The sequence below is a fragment of the Oxyura jamaicensis genome, chromosome 7 (assembly GCF_011077185.1).
Source record: "Oxyura jamaicensis isolate SHBP4307 breed ruddy duck chromosome 7, BPBGC_Ojam_1.0, whole genome shotgun sequence".
NCBI lineage: Eukaryota > Metazoa > Chordata > Aves > Anseriformes > Anatidae > Oxyura > Oxyura jamaicensis.
In genome coordinates, this window is record NC_048899.1 from 20,148,775 (window position 1) to 20,166,354 (window position 17,580).

A 17,580-nucleotide genomic window follows, 5' to 3' on the forward strand; every position below is an offset into this window, starting at 1 on the left:
TTGGTATTGCGCACAATGTGTTTTTTAGTCAGCTTGTCAGCTTTGCCTCTAAATATTATTACTTTACATCGAACATAGGGGAGATTATTTTTAGTAGCACATTTTAGTCTTGAAAGGTTGAAATTCTTTTTGTGAAGAACTTTTTTTTACTTCTGGAGAAACAAGAAATTGAAAAAATTATACAACGTGCTACCTCTTTCTCAACCTCTTTGCATTTCAGTATTTTAATCACTCGTCAAACGATTCTTCTCTGCAAAATTAGGCCATTATAGAAAGGAGTCAGGTGATTTACAGAGGCACGTTCCAGAGATCTTACATTGGCTTTATGAAAATCCCAGTAGTATAGGTGGCTGTTACCTATTTTTAATTTATTTTGCAAACTTTAACACATTGTACTTTCTCTGAGCTTAACTTGATGATTAAAGTTTACGTCTTTAATGCACTTCTAACAGAAAAGTGTTTTTCAGACTACCTGAATGTTTGCTATTCACTAACGTGGCAGTTATTGTTAACGAAGTCAGTTCAAGAACAGAACATACTTTTTTATTATTATTATTATTTTTTCTTCAGGTGTTTTCCTAATGTTCTAAAACAGTCTTTTAAACAGAAAAATAGAGTTAGAGAATAGATAAATGTTTTTCATGATACCTTATTTCATATAGATGCATATTTTCAAATGGAAGTCAGTGGGAGTTTTGACCTAGGTAGGCATATGCAATTTTAACCATTGTATTCCTGTATTGAGCTATGTAATGTAATTTATTGTTATTATTATTATTTGGCTTTGGTCTGCATACAAAACATTATTTTAGAGGATTTTTATTGTATATATGAAACTATATTAATCTTGTTTTATCAATGTAGTGGATTAGCTTATGTCTCTTAGCATGGGATTTAAAGTAAGAGTCATCTGCTCCTGCGAATGCCTTTTGTTTTGCTAGTCATAGATAAAATAAATGTTCCTGACTACATAACTATATTTCAATCACCTTGTAAAACAAAAACTAATTAGGTGAGGTGGTCTGTAGGAATGAAATAGAAGCAGAAGTGTGAATGAAATATTAATAAAATTAGGCAGATGATGCAGTCCAGACCCCTTCTAATTCATGGTACTTTTTCTGTGGACTAAATTGCCAGAGGTAGACACAAGTACTTAGTGACCTTGTAAAAGCCTGACATTTGTGTTCTTTTTATACTAGCTCTTAGTAAATGCGTTCAGCTTTCTGATAATAACTGAAGGAAAAATAAAAGGTGCAAAGAGGACAAATATATATGTTGCTATTTTTGCAACTAATCAAAATAATGTGGTATTTTAAGTATTGGTTCCAGGCAGATGTTTAGCCATTTCCAGGAAAGCTTATCATAATGCTTACTGTTTACTGGAGAAGACAAACACCATGACTCCAAAGGTCCTTCCCTTCCTCCTTTCCCTGAGCTTTTGCTGAGCCTGAAGTCATAAGGTATGGAATAGCCCTTTGGTGAGGTTGGGTCAGCAGTACTGGCTGTCCCCTCCCATTTTCTTGTGCACTCCCAGCCTAATTGCTGGGGGGGGGGGGCCCCCCCGCGGAGGGGGAGCAGCATGAGAAAGAGAAGACCTTGATGCTGTGTAAGCACTGTTCAGCAACAGTTGAAACGTCAGTGTGTTACTAACACTGTTTTGGATACCACTCCAAAACACAGCACCATACAAGCTACTTTGAAGAAAATTGACTCTATCCCATCCAAAACCAATACTGTGCCTGAAAGGAAGGGACAGAGTGAACAGGCAAAGAAGTAATGCAAGAAAATAAAATAGCTGCAATAGCTTGAACGGAAGAGATCAAAAGTTGATTGATTGAACTAGGTCTTTCATTCTCACTCATATTAAGTCTTCATTTTGTATCTTTACAATTATTTTTCAGAGTGAAGCTCATGAATATCACTGATTGAAAAGGGTGTGTTTTCTTCAACACACCTCCCCATGGTTTTTCATTCATGTTTTTTGTTTCACAGGGTTTGGAATGTGGAAGAGGTTCTGTAGGCTTTGTGTATATTTGTAAACTGTTTTCCCTCCCTTAAAATGGCTGAGTTGTCTTTGAAAAGCTGACTGCTATGACGATGAGATCGATGTTAACCTATGGGGATCATTTGAACATTGCTTTTTTTGTCCTACAGGGAACTTGGAGCACAGAGAACTTGGAAACACAGCACAGTGTTTCCTCAGCATCTGTGTAGAGACATTTTTGCTGACTGAGGAGAAACATTGTTTTGGCTTGTGTTTATTTACTCTTTCTCCTTCAGATACTCTGAAGCAGAGAAAGAGCAAGGAGGAAGATGAGCAACCAAGCAGTTGTGACTTCTCTGTAAATGCTTTGGCACAACAAAGCAAGTAATAGGCTGGCGATCAGCAGGGGACCTTCGATGACATCAGGGATGTGTACAACCTTGACTTAATTGGGGACTAAGCCTACATATGGTTCCTTTTTTCACTCATTTCTTCTGCTGTTCTCCTGTGTCATATAAAAGAACTGCACTCAGTGCTCCTTTTTGTATGTATGACAGCGTCCTCTAAACTTGTATAAATAAAACAAGCAAATGGTATTTTTTTTCTGAGATGTGATGCTTGAGTAAAGCGAAGTTTCACCTCTCTACTTTGCAATGTAAATATTGCCATTATGAAGATCCAACCATCACTGCAGTTTATTCTTTCTGCCTATCAAGCTGCAGAATTACATAATGCCAAACCTGAGGTCCTGTATACAGAGGGCTAAACCCAGCATATTGATGCATAATAAACTGTAATTTAACTATAGCTCCTCAGGTAGCCAGTGCGAATGCTCTATTGTCACAACTGTCAGTGGGTTTATTCTTGTCATCATCCAGTTTTGAGGCTACAGGAATTACCCTGAACTAAATTTAAAACAGAATTTGTTGTACATCTCAAGTTACATCACCAAAATGTGAAATCTTCCACTACGTTGATACGGTAGATTATTCAGTAACAGAGAGAACCAGGCATAGCTGAGCAGCTTTTGCCATGATCATGGCATCAGTATTGTTGCTCATAACTTTATTTGAGAAGGATAAAAATGTTCTAGTGATAATGCATAAGGGGAGAGGCGAGAAAAGAGGTATATCCCTACAACAAATTTATAAATCCTATTTCATCCATCCAAATGATTTCCATCTCTTTGAAAAGGCTATATATGAATACACTGTCAATATTTTCCTTCTTTTCTTTAAATTTGTGTAGATGGTTGCTCTGCATTTCATCCAGCCATTGTTCCCACAACTTATTTCATGTAACCCCTGTTCCTTTCTCACCTCCAAGATCACATTCAATTTGAATTTGTATGGTGAATTTTGCTTTGAGGGAAGCAAGCTACAGTTGCTTTGTGCATTTGCTTCTTGCCACCTTCTCCCCCCAAAGTCCATAGGTTTTTGAAGTTGGCCTTCTGAAAGGACGTGGAACACCACAGGCAATCATAATTTTGTGTTAACGAAGTTATTTGTCAGTGAATTAAAATTCAGAAGTGGAAGTTTGCAGTTAATTAAATATGAAAAATGACCAAAAAGTGCAATAGGCCCTGTTTTTTCATTATTAAGTCCCATTTATCTCACACTGCATTTTCAGCTTCCAGTATTATGCAGATTTTTGGCATTAACCGTAAAATCTAAAAACAAGAGTGAATGAAAAACATGTTCTCATCAGTTAACCATGGAAAGCTCAAATACTGCAGTCTGGCTGTGTGTAAACCAAAAGTCATTCACTGAATTTTCAGGTAATGGTCTCATAGTCTCAGGTAGCTGGGGATTAAACAATTGCTGCTGTGTTTAAACACATTACTTGTGATCTAATTACATTTGTGGTAAACAATTATGCCTATTCCTTATTTAGCCTGCCACTGCATCCACTTAGGCTTACATGATTCATTCTGTCCTCACTATAGGATAGATCAAAATGTTGCACTGAAGCAGGAAGTTAGGACTAAGAATGTGAAATTTATTTGAATTTGTGTAAATGCTAATTAGGCTGATGTCTATCTGATTTGAAATATGTTTGTGAGGGCACAGACTTGGACTAGTCTAGACTACAAGTGCTTCCTCCAGCTGCCACTGAGTGCTCCCTATATTGCGCCAGTATTTTGCACTTATTTCAAGGTACCAGTAAATAGCAAATAGAAAGCACTGGATTGTATATTTCACCCCAGAGAATTCTGCCTTTCTATTTATTTATTTATTTAATGATGATACATATGCAGTTGCTTTGGTTTAATTTATTTTTATTTTTATTTTTATTTTTTTTCCCACAGAAAGTGTATATGCCATTACTGAAGTGATAGAAGTGAATAGAAGTGAATAGAAGTGAATAGAAGTGAATAGTCTCTCTTAAGGTGAAGGGTGGGGGAAAGGAGTAATGTTAATGGATGCAATTGGGCAGCAAAACATTGTATGTAAATTCATACATTTTGACTTTTTGCATGAACAGATGGTAGGTTAAGGCAAACGTAAAGATATTTCCTCCCATGATGATTTTGTAAAGTAGCGTAGCAGATTGTCAGATTGTACACTGTTCTAATGGGACAGATTTTCTTACTGCTGGGTTGTGGTGGTGGTGCTAAAACTATGTGAATTGCAGCTCAGTGCTGTATGCTGGTGGATCAATGTTTGCAAGTAGCTGCAATCATACAGATCGGATTCCTGGGTGACTCTGCCTGTGAAGGGTAATAATTTCTGGCTTCTTAATCTCCCTTCTCTTAGAGCTGAGTAAAGGCCACAATTGTATTCAGTTCCCCCAAATCCAGGAGGCAGCTTTTTAACTCATCTGAGCTCTGAGGCTCCATCCAGCTACCTCCTCCCCCTTGCTCCCCAGGAAGATAACTTTCCACTCTTGGTTCCATTTCAGTCCCTCTAATAGCACTCTCCAGCTCTGAGTGGCCAAACTACCTTCTGTTTTGTCTTTTTCAAACCTCTTTTCACCACCATATAAACAGGTTGCTCTTTGCTCTAAGAAGCAACGTGATAGGCACTTTTGCGGCGAGGCTGGGAACATGTTACTGGCCGAAGGCTGTCCACTGGGTAGTAGCCGCTGAGATACTTTGTGGAACTGAGAAGCTGTAACAGCCACCTTGACCGGACTGATTCAGCATAGGAACTTGACATTTCAACCTCACTGCTGACCCCTTTATTGTGTCAACTTTGGGCTTTGGAATTTAGCCTTGGATCATACTTGTTTCTGAAGCCATATTTAAAACCAGGGGAGTAGAATAGAGTTATTTTAAAAGAAAACTTGCATCAAATTCCTAGGAAGGAATGGATTATTTTACTAAACACTCCCCATGTCACTGGTTTCTGACTGAGTAAGAAAGTAGCATGAGTGAGAGCTGACTTGCTGATCTTTGTTTTCATTCAAAAGTCACAGCTCAGGCATTTATTTAGAAGACTGAATACTTTTTTTTTTTCACTAGAGCCAGTACTGTTTTTGACATTCAAAGTTAATGTTTTTTGCTCTGTGGGCCAGAAAATACTACTAGAGAAAGGATTTGTCAGGGCCTGATTCTGCTTTCAGTGAACTTAGTGGAAGCTTAACATTGCTTAAAAGAGGAGAAAGACTAGACGCAAAAAGAATTGCTGTTCAAATGCATTTAATGGTTGTGTATCTGTATTATGCAGATGTACTCTCACTCTTTTCAGTATATGTGAAAAAGACAGCCTCTCTTATTTTCTAGGGTATTATTGTGTTTTTAGTCTCTCCGTAATTAATGTCTATTTATAGAGCAGATCAAGAGAAGTAGCTTGCAGGTGTCAAAAAATGCATATTTTCTCACATACATTTCTCACGTTTTCTTGCTTTAACTTTTTATACAAAGAGTATATTATTAATGCTTTTTAAAAGACCACAGGATGTACATAGACTTGATTTTTTTCTGTATGATTAATACCAGGCATTCATTTTTTCTTCTTTCATTTGTAAGTACTTTAAACTCTCTCCATAGAAAGGAGGAATGAGCTATATATCTAAGTGTACACATAATGATTCGAAGAATTGCAATCCTCTCTTTTTTTTAGTCACCTACATCACTATAATGGATCTCTAACATGAAATTTCTACTTTACAAAATGCACTTGTTTCCATTTTTCATCTAGGAAAAACATTTAATTTCCAACTTAAGTTCTCACTTCATATTTTTAAATTACCTTATATTTTAAAAGGCTCCTTCTGTGTCTCAAGAGGTTAGGTAACTTAATTGCTTTTGATTTAATAAAATCCTTATAGGCAGTTACGCTACTGAAATTTTGGTAAAGCATATGGGATTAAAAAAAAAGTGATGAGATGAATTAGTATTACAGTATTACTCTGGCCACAAAGTAGTGTTTAAATGCATGTTCCTGTGACCTGTATTCTGTATGCTAGTATTCTTGTGCTCTCTATAAATTCAGGGTTAGTCAAAAGTCTTTTGTCATTGCAAATATAACTTAACTATGCCACTTTAATATGATGATTATAATAAAAATATAAATTCATTAAACAAAATACTTAAGGCACTGAGGTATTCTAGAAAAGAAAAACACCATGAATACCAAGAGCCTTATGTTTAAAGTGCAAGATTATTTATAAAAGAAATAAAAATCTTTTCTTGATCTGATCTTTGAACGACATCATTTACCACACTACCTTAATGATGAGATAAAAATGGAAGTGTCTTTTGTTTATAATATCCAATAGTAAAAATGGTTTTAGCAGTGGCTTTTGTATTGGTGAAATAAGCTATGCAAAATTCCCTCTCCCCTCCCCTCCCCCCCATTTAATTTCAACCTTTATACTGTAACTGCCATCTTGGATTGCAAAGGGGCTGGGGGGCTTTCCTTTGTTTTCTTTTAAACACTTATATTTAGTTTAAAGAGACAATTCAAAATATTTAGAGAACTGTTAAACTTAATCAAAGAATGAAAAAGTCAATCAACATAGTTTAAAAAAAGCTATACCATTCAATCGAATAATTTAACATTGTGCATTCATCCTGTTGTATTAGCTATCCAAATCTGAAACAGCTTATAATATCATACAGTTATATAGGTACTTACCATTTTAAAAGTGGTATCAAGTGGAAGTCTGTGGAAAGTCCCCAAGGTATAATCAATAACTGATTAAAATGATGAGTCTTTAGGATATTATTTTGAAGTGCACAATCTGAAATTAGAGGAAATTTACTGACAGTTATGTATTTTGTTGAAAGAAGGATTGCTCAGACATATTAACAACAAAATCAATGCCTGTTGCCTTCTACAGAGTACAAGGACAGTGATTTATCTTGAAAATGTCTTTCAGCTGGGTAACTAAGTAACTTACACTGTGCTGCACAAAGAGTTTAGATTCCATTTTGAGAAGCAGGATTCCAGTGCACTGAGTGAAGGAAACAGATGGAGTAAGAGGAGGACAGATGGGTACCAAAAAATTACAGCCACCATTTTTGGTACCTGTGTATTAAGTGCAATAAATCAATTTATTTTCATTTACTGAAACAGCAGAATCATAGACTATGAAGCCAAAACATTATAGAGCCCCAAACCACTCAATTCTGAAAGAATATTTTTGTAGTGGTTAATAAGGGTTCCAGATGGGCTACATCAGTGAGTAAAATTTCCTGCAGACAAGACTCTCACTCCTCAGTCCACTCATTTTATTCTGTTAGGGAGATATTAACATCTCTCTTATTCAATGGGGGGAAGACTCAGTGGTTTTTCTGAAATATGGAAAAGCTACAACGCTTTTCTTGCAGAGGCAGCTTATTGGAGTGATGTTGTAAAGGCAAGGAGGCTGCTGTAACACTGGGGCTTTGGGCAGCCTGGGAGGAAGCTGAACCTGGAGACCCCAGAGGGATGGGCTAAGAGTCAAGGAGGCCACTTTTCTTCCTGCAGCAGCCTTAGATTTCAAGACATGATGAGAAAATCAAAACAGATCTGCTATATATATACACACACCAGCAGTCCTTATCTGCTGCATGGCACAGCTGCTCTGTCCTGTACTTGACCTTGACTTAATTTGATCATCCCCACGGTTAAATAGGAAGTTCAGCTGTGAGCCAAATCATTTCTTAACACCCTGCACCCACCCCACCAGTAACTGCCAGCTTGTTGCTGATACTGTTGAATTTTTATATGAACACCTGTCCATTAGAAGTTGGATGGTGCCCATCCAGGCAATTTACATTTATTTTAGAATGTCTTGCAATTAGTGGACTTTTAAAATTGTAGAGCACAAAAAGAAATCACCCTTGTATTCAAAACATTTGAGACATGAAGAAATATAGGTCAGAATACATAATTATTCTCATGCTTGTTAAATTTATATCAGGATGTTTTCTTGCATAAAGGCAGTCTAAGAATAGCTAGTATATTTTGGTGCAGCACAGGCAAAAGTCTGAAGAAGTCTAACTCATGTCGTAGAATTGGCTCTCTGTCAGAGATTTTATTCTGGTTCATTTTATTTTTTCATATTAATGTTATGAAAATATTCAAAACGATTTTCTAGTTAAATATTCATTTTAGGTGTTAGGCTCCCTACTATTTTAATAAAACATAAATCATGTGTGTTGTCTTCATATCATTAAAGATTGTTTAGAATTTATCCCTCAATCTGTTAAATGCAATTTAGAGCTTAATGTGGCAAAACCCGATTTATTTAATTTATTTTTTTAAACCTTGTTAGCTGACTGTAGATTATGTTCCCTATGTTATCTCATTCAGGATGAGCATTGAGGTGAGTGCTAGTGGCTGGGTTACAGTCTTCACCCATAAACAACACCTTTTTGAAACCTCAGCATCTCCTCCCACCTCTAAAGAAATTTCTACAAATCAGGCAAATTATTCAGAGGGGACACAATGGAATAAATGGGAAGGAAGATGGTTTGCTTGGTTTCATAACTGAAGTAAAAGAGAAATCATTATCGAGTTTTCTTCAATTAGAAAACATTTGTGGTCTAAAACAGCTTTTAGAACTGCTCTTCTTATGTAGATGCAAATATTAGTACTTTTACTAGTTTTCACTTTTTTGGTAATTTTTTTCAGTTGCAGAAGTGTCAACACAATTGCTATTATTATTATTATTATTTTTCTACTGGGACTTCTCACAAAATGTCTTATCTCTGTAACCATTGAGCTTTGTCTCCTCCCCCACCAATTGCTTTGCCCTTTCCTAGTCTTGAGTACAGAATAAAAAAATATGAAATAGAGTTTCCTTTAACCAGGTAGGAGATAAACTATACAGTTTTGTTTGTTTGTTTGTTTGTTTGTTTGTTTGTTTTTTCTTTAGTTTAAAGAGGGAAAGTAATAATAGCTTAATTACTTATCATTAAACTTGGACTGGAGTTTAGTATCTACTACTGTGTTTCTTTTGAAAACAAACAAGCTTGCAACATGCAAACTAGATGCTCTTAAATCCTGGTTATAAGTAATGGCCAGTAATCAGACTGCCCTAATATAAAGCCCTTCAGCCCATTGAAAACTGGTAGAGCATAGTGTCAGGAACACCTTCATTATTATTTCAAACTGTATAAGATAGACTTAAAGAGAAGATCGACCAAGGAAAGGGAAAAGGCCGTACCGCTGTCAGTATCAGCAGTAAGTCTAAGTGATGTGCAGCTTGGTTTATATATTTGATTTGTATTCAGCCCAGACTGAGATTGCCCTTTCTCAAACTGCTTGATCACTTTTAATTCCCCAGAGAAATGCTTTTAGAAAAGGGAGCAATCTTGTACAAGGCTCTCAATGAGCACTAAATTTGGGGCTTCTTGCTCTGATATGGTGAGAGAAAGAACATGTATCCACTGCAGAGTAGAGGCCTATGTTAAAAATATCCTGCCAGTCCTCAGCTATTATGCACTGAAGACTGTTACCCAAGTGCTATGGCTAATAAAAGCTGCAGGAAAGAGCAGATCTCTCTAACATGGTCAAAACACAAGTGCTTGATCTTATTTCTACCTAATACAAATAATGGTTCGCTGGTTTCAGCACTTCCTCGAGCTATCCTCCCTGTGCTTTTGGTTCCATTGTTTTGCTCTGAGATAGAGTCCATACGTATTAGCTTATTAACGTAATATGAGATGATTGTGAAACAGCTGTGGGACATGCATGTGAAAAGAAAGGTCACGATCTTCTCTACAAGTACAAACGGGAATAAATGCCCAGTATATTCTCTGCTTTTGGAGCATCTGTCAGGAGCTGAGTATCCAGCAAGGTTTCCATTTAGGAAATTACTCTTGCCAAGAAATTGTTTCTTTCTCTGTTTTTGTCAGCCAACAGATCACTTGCAAATGAGCTGAACTCCATCATTTTAGCTGCAAGTTGAAACAAATATATTCTGTTCTCCATATATATGCAATATGTGTGAATTATTCTAATGGATTAGTTCAGCTGCTAAGATCTACCAAATGGCAGCCTCTCTTCTGTATATGAACAGAGAATATCAAGTTTCAGCTGTAGGTATTATTATTATTCCAGATAATGGAAAAACTTTCAAAATAGTTACCTCAGTCTGTTTTCACCTCGACATTATAAACTACTACAAATGATAGAGCTGATTATGAAGGCAATAATATAAATTGTATAACTGGTAAAAGAATGTACCAGGAAGAGTTTGGGGGGTGGGGACACTGGGAGTTGAGAATCCCCACCTCAGCTTTGTGTGCTTTCACCCGGCTGTGACTGGCTGCACAGAGGATGCTGTGTTTGTTTCATCCACCCTTCCCTTCAGAACCATGCTAGCCACAAGTCGGAAAGCCCTAACACTTTTATTGTTAGAAAATAATGACAGAATATTAGATATTGTAGTGGTTTTGTTTGTTTGTTTGTTTGTTTTAAAGTTATTCTCCTTTCCACCCCAGATGAATCGAAGAGTCTGAAAATATATTCTTTTCTAGTTTGTGCAGAAGAGTGATGCTGCTGAATTGTTCTGAATAAGTCTTTGCTTTGGACTCCACTTTGTTGATTCGCGCCTTAGTAGATTAAAAAAGAGAAACATCAAGTATTTGTTAACACAACTTCTGCTCTTATGTTTGAGATTCTCACCTCAGTTATTTATTCCAAAGTCTTTCAAAAAGAAAAAAAATGTCCCTGGGCAAGCATTTTTTTTATTTTTATTTTTATTTTTTTTTTTCCTGGAAGAGATTGTTCTTATTGATTTTTTTTAATTTACTGTTTTTGTTTGTTTTTTTTTGTTTGTTTGTTTTGGTGGGGGTGGGAACTTCTTTACTGAACGGGTTGTTAGTCACTGGAATAGGCTGCCCAGGGAAGTGGTTGAGTCACCACCCCTGGAGGTCTTTAAAAGACGTTTAGATGTAGAGCTTAGGGATATGGTTTAGTGGAAGGTTTGTTAGCGTTAGGTCAGAGGTTGGACTCGGTGATCTTGGAGGTCTCTTCCAACCTAGACTATTCTGTGATTCTGTGATTCTGTGATTCTGGGATGGGGTGGTCTCTTTTTAAAAATATATGAAAAATTGCTGTGATTAATAAGGCAACTTACAGTAAAACTTGCAACAATATCAAGCTTTTTTCGGGGGGCAGAGGAGGAGCATGAAGACAGGAAAGGTTGACAGCATCCAAAATAATTTTGAGAACAGTGAAGAAGGAATAGGATGGTGAGTCTGGAGACATTCTTTGGAATCATTACTTCTAACAATAGAATATTAATCATTTCTAGTGATAGAAACAAGAATCAGATCAGCTTATCAGTCTGTATATAGTTAGTATAGGACCACCTGTGAGTGAGATTGTTTTAAAAATACCCAGTTCTGAATTTCTGATAAAGCTTTCTTCTGACTAATGACAACCTTTTTGACAGTTTAATAGATCACATTGTTTTTCCTCAGATACTTTGAATTTGCATAGAAAACTTCCTTGGACAGATACAAATACAGAATACTGCGCAGTTGCACACAAATAAGGGCTAAGGTGTATAAGGAATCTGTTTTTGTGATAGCGTTCTGCAGAATGGCTATCATGCTATATCCTCTTATTTAGCAACTGGAGGAGTACGTGTAAATATATAACTTATTAGAATGGTGAAGACCTTGTTTAAGACACATTAGTTTCCTTCAGTCCTCTTTTATTCCCCCCAGACATTCAGCTTGCTAAGGAATTTATCGCTGCAGAGGAAGATGTGTATTTTATTTCATGTCAACTATCTTTCACAGGCATTTGTGCTACCTTATTCCCTTGACTCCATCCAAAAGGAAAAGTATAGGATCACACGTCATTGCATGACCTTGCTGCCATACATTTAATCAAGCCAGAGTAGTTCAGTAAGATTCACTACCAATATTTTTAAGCAAAACAACCAGAATCAGTTCTGGTCACTGCAATACTCCCTGTACTTTAAACACTGGTAAGCCGTTGATTAAGAATCAGAAATGGCTGAGTATGCTTAAAACTTTCAAATTTTTAGAACAAAACATTATGTGGTTCTTATTTTCTCTAGCTGTTTCTGTAACTTTAGAACTGTATCTCAAGTGTTGATTGTTCTGATAGTATTTCTATTTAGAAATGTGAGTTATTTCAGGAGAAATTTTACTCCTAGAAGATCTGTTATGAATATTTATGTCCTTGCAAAGATAAATGGAATTATGGAGTTTACCTGATTTTAAACCTTAAACCTTTAGAAACCTTTAGCAAAATGCCTCTCTTAGAAAATCGCCTCATCGTTAGCAAAAAAAAAAAAAAAAAAAGAGAGAGAAATACAGAAAACTAATCTTCCTTAGAGTGTCTGTTCGTATGAAAAATATAAGGATGATAAATTTGACTATAAGTATGTATTTATGGTTTAATGGCCATTATATGTTGTCAGGAGAGCATCTGTACACTGCCTGAGATTAAGTGGTTTCTTCTTTAGTTAGCAGCAGCAATTTGACCTCTGTTAAATAGCAGTTCATCGCAAAATTCCTGCCACCCTTACTAAACTGAGCTCTATTGTGTTTAGATTAAATAATGACCAAGGTCTGGTCCTGCAGCCCACAATTATTTGAGTTACTCTTTGGTAGTGCTGAAGTCAGCAGAACTTCTCATTGCTGGTGAGGGGCTCAGAATTGAGCTCCTTCTGTTCGCTGAGCACCATAATTCCATTCCAGATTCCCTTCTAGTTATGTTCCCCCACCTCTCACTAAGGTTTTATCTGCCTTCTACTGCAATGACAAAAGCCAATTATATTTTAAACAGAGGCTTATCATAATATTTTACAGCCTTATTTAAACTTTTGGCCAGTCTAGTCTACAATTTCATCTTTTTTTAATGCATTTCCATTTTCTCGATATTGTCTACACATACTGAATTTAGAGGAGACTTTGCTTCATAAAGTATCTGCTTTGGTTACAGTCATTTTACACTTATTTCATCATTATTACATGAGATTTGTATTGAGTATATAATTTAGATTGCTTCTTGTTCAGTGTTCAACTAAAACACGAATTCTCTGCTGTAGCACTTTCATTAAAAGAAGAAGAAAAAAATGCACTTAAACATAAGAAAAAAGACAGGTTAAAATAACTCCTTATCCTTTACAAAAAGGCATTTTATTCTTCCTCTCAGCTGAAACAGTTCACATTAGAAATATTTTTGAGTTGTCTTTTTTTCCAGAAAGTTCATATTCTCTCATATATCCAAACTAAAAAAGCATTTTGCTGCTTTGTGGAACTGAATCAAAGACTTTCACAATTCAAAATAATTTAGAGTTGTAAACAACACTCATCATCCTACCAGGTGCTAAGTAGTAAACCATTACTATTTCACAATGCTGGAAATAAAAATAAGCTCTTCTGTGTGTTATGAAAAAGGAAGTACTTATGTTTTCATTCTTAAAAATCAAGAAAAGTAATAAAAAATTGTTTGGGGAGTTTCCGAAGAGTCGGCATTTACTGCCAATCATGATACATCTGAAATGTATGAAAACAAATCATTGTTGCTCTTTCTGCTGAACCAGTATCAAAAACAAAATTTGTAAGTTGTTTACAAAACTGACAATTCATTTATTCTATACTAAAGGTGGAAACACGGTATTTTTATCTATAATGGACTGAGAAGGTTCATTAACTTCAAAGCATTGCTATGGTGAGATATCCCATGTGAATGGAAATTTACACATATAGTACAATTCATATATCCCTTATCTTAGTACAAGCCTTGTGCTTATTTAACAGGAAAAAAAATAAACAAGTAATGGTGCCATAATTAACTTCACAGAATTCAATCTGGTGATTCTGTTAATTTATATGCACAGAACTTTGTTTTTACAAAGAAGTTGGTAGGTGGTGGCACTGCAAATGGCACTTGCAGGTGGGTAATCATAACTATTACAATGTACTTCCATTTTGGGGTCAGAATGTGGGAAAGTAGTGCCAGCCGATACCTTTTCTTGGGTATGCTTATGCCTGGTGTGACTTCTCTTATGTATTCTTTAGTCTCTCACATGTTTTTCACCAAAGGCGTATCTGCTGATCACTAATTGCTATCAGAGCACCCTGCATTGTACAGTGACCCCTAGGCTTCATTAGCAAGATACTTAATATTTCTTCAGAATAATTCATTGTGTATTTATTGCAATGGCTAAAGGATAAAACAGTTCCCTTTCCACAGTAATTTTGTTCATTCTAGTATTCTCTCAATAACAATTCTGATTTCATGTCTCCACTCCTTGAGCTATCTGCATCAATTTAATTTTTATATGACAAAACACTATACACATCTGTGAGGGTCTATAAATAAAAAGCAATAAACTGACATCTTTCACCTGTATCAAATGTATTTCATACCCTTCTCTCTCTTATACTTGCTATTAAACTTCTGTCTCTTTATTTCTATCGCCTGTCTCTATTTCCCATGTCCCTCTTCACCTTTTCTGGCAATTGACAGTGTTCTCAGCTGCAGATGAGGCATAACACACCATTACTCTCTTTGCTACGTCTACCTCCGTGCTGATGGCTTGACACAGGCATTGCAAGAAGACACTTTTTCTGCTCTGGCATATAAAATAAATGATCTACAGATGTGTACATTTGCTTTTACACATAAAGTTCTGCTAATTTTAGGCAACGTGTCTACATATGGATCTCAGATTAAAATCTGGCTCTGAAATTAAGGCAAAGCAAAAAAATAGAAAGCAACCAACAGTGGGCTGGCTATGAGATCATTGGCAACACAAAGCTTTCAGTGATCTAATCAGTTTGCTTATTTCATACTGTCTGTAGTAGTAGCTAATATATTTTAAATATTCATGTTATGTTTGTGTGTGTCAATTGTCCCAGTTGTCCTGTGTTCATAAAATTCAACTAGTTTTTTTTTTTTTTTTTTCTCTCCTATGACTCTACTGCAGCCAGCCAAGTGCCATAACTCATCTACCAGGACTGAAGACTGGTCTCTCAGTCTTGACTAGTAGCTGCCTATCCATCTGGCATGTAAGTGAATCCCACTCATTGCTTTAGGACACTCAGCAGGTCACTTCTGCTTTTACTCACACTGTGTATTATTTGTGCATTTTTTTAAATAGTTTGGGAGCTTTTTTTTGAGAGTAATCTTTAAGCCATGTAAAACCTAAAAGTGCAGTTTTAATTTTAAACCAGAAGAGATTAAGATTACCTTGTAAACACTTTTGATTGAGGGACCCGAAATTTTAAGACAAACACTTCGTAAAATATTGTGCGATTTTTAACAAAATCACAAAGTGTGGTGACAATATACTCTGTTACACCAAGCAAGCTACAGGATTTATAAATCCAAGTAGAGTTAGGGAGACATCAAGGAAGGGAATGGATACCTTAGGTGTCAGCAGAAATAGCTAATATGTTTCAGTTTGAATTTTATTCCCATTTAGCAAGACATACAAGTAAATCTGGCTCTCTAAATTGTTTTAAAATGTAAATATGTCAACAGTAAAAACAGATGGTGTTGTATGAGAAGTTAACAGACAAATCCCCAACAGTGAGGTAAATCAACATGCCTGTAAGTGGTAACAGTCAGATCTTTAGGGGCACTGGATTACTTCTTACATATTCATCCTTGAATTCTTTTTTTTTTTTTTTTTTTTTTTTTTAATTTCCTCTTCCAAAATGTTAGGTAGAAACCTGTGGATTTTTTTCTTTCAGCTGTTCTAGCACTGAGGTATGTTGTAGCTGTGAACTGTTCAAAGAAGTCTGCAGTGAAGCAAGGCTTGCAGTTGAACTGCAGTGCTTGCTGATTTTCAGGTTGTAAAATAGCAAAATAGTCAATGGATGACTAAGTTAAACACAAAATTCTGGGAGCAGCACTGATTAGGGAAATGCCCTAAATGAAAACCAGCTCAGTCTAATCTTGCATTCACTTCTAATGCACAGGATTGTAATCCTGTCAGTAAAGGGACTTGTTTAGATAGGTGAAAATAAACGGCTTTTGTGTACATAAGCTAAATCAAGGTTTTCGTATTACTGAGCTGTGCAGTGATTGTAGCACTAGTGTTGCATGTTAACAACTTAAGCTTTTGGTTGTTTAAATCCATGAGCTAAACTAATTTGTCTACCTTCATTTAATCTTCCTACCTTCTGCCACTATAAATGCTTTTCACATTGTTCAATAGATGCAGGAGTAACTTTGGTCCCATTAAAAGCTGAAATCTGTCTGGAATGTATACTTTCAGTATACAGCTTTTCATAGTAATGGGCATTTGGCACTTACCTTTTAAACTTGTTTTTGAAACTACCCCAGGTTTAGCAGCTGCTGGTTTTAAAACTAGCAAGTGCTTGTTGATGGAAGGACCTTTGCCAATGAGTTTATTTCTGTGCATTATGATTGTTTATAATACATTTTAATAAGTTTGAAAATATAACATACTTCCCTACCAAACTGTTCTTTCCCATTTGGCAACCTCTACCACACTACACTCGCTCTACCCCAATTACTGTTGGTGCTTACAGAGATGATCCCAGAGTTTTTACTCAAATTCATTCCCAATGTTTATGCACAACAGCAGAACTCTGCCTTCAGTTTTTGCCTACCTTTTCAAAGAAATAAGTCCTATGTACTCACATTGTCTCCTTTAAACTTTAAATTGTTTGTTTAAAAACATTTAACCATAATTTTGGCTGGTAATTTCAGCCAAAGTTGAACGAATGATGGACTTCCTAAAGATCCCACATGTGCTTTGTGAAAATCATCAACATAATCTAGGAGAGAGACCAAAACCACTTTTCCTGCTAAGAGAACGAAAAGAGTAACTCAGCGTATATACATTCTGTTTGCTAGTAGCTAGCTGGTGAATTTTAATATGCATATTGAACGCAGCAGTGGCACAGATGGGGAGGGTCTCTTGAGGCAGAGGGACAGCTAAGGATATTGCTTTTGAGGATATTTCTGTGATATTCCTACAGGATGCAGGAGCACTACCTAATATATCAGCATTATCTCTGGGAATGTTGATTCTTCATTTTAGTTATCTTTACTACAATATGGTTCAAGTTATTATTTCACTTAAGAAAATACCTCTTAAGGGTATTTAACAAACAACATATAGCACAATTTTAAATGTGAAAAACATTTAGCAGGCTGAACTGTGCGTTATCCATAGTTAGTTATTTATTTTTCCCC

The 17,580-nt window shown here is 36.0% G+C and overlaps 1 protein-coding gene and 1 long non-coding RNA gene across 4 annotated transcripts in view; one reads left to right on the plus strand and one right to left on the minus strand.

Annotated features, from left to right (window-relative positions):
• Window positions 1-17,580, minus strand: part of B3GALT1 (beta-1,3-galactosyltransferase 1) — a 198,128-nt gene that overhangs the window by 50,741 nt on the left and 129,807 nt on the right. The window contains exon 3 of one of the 3 annotated variants that reach the window (XM_035332448.1): window positions 7,066-7,171. The exons of the other annotated variants lie outside the window; for them this stretch is intronic. The gene's annotated coding sequence lies outside the window, so the exon portion shown is untranslated. The remainder of the gene's footprint in view (window positions 1-7,065; window positions 7,172-17,580) is intronic. 3 annotated transcript variants of the gene reach the window in all.
• LOC118170325 overlaps window positions 1-17,580 on the plus strand; it is a 78,687-nt gene that overhangs the window by 14,494 nt on the left and 46,613 nt on the right. The gene's annotated exons all lie outside the window — the stretch shown is intronic.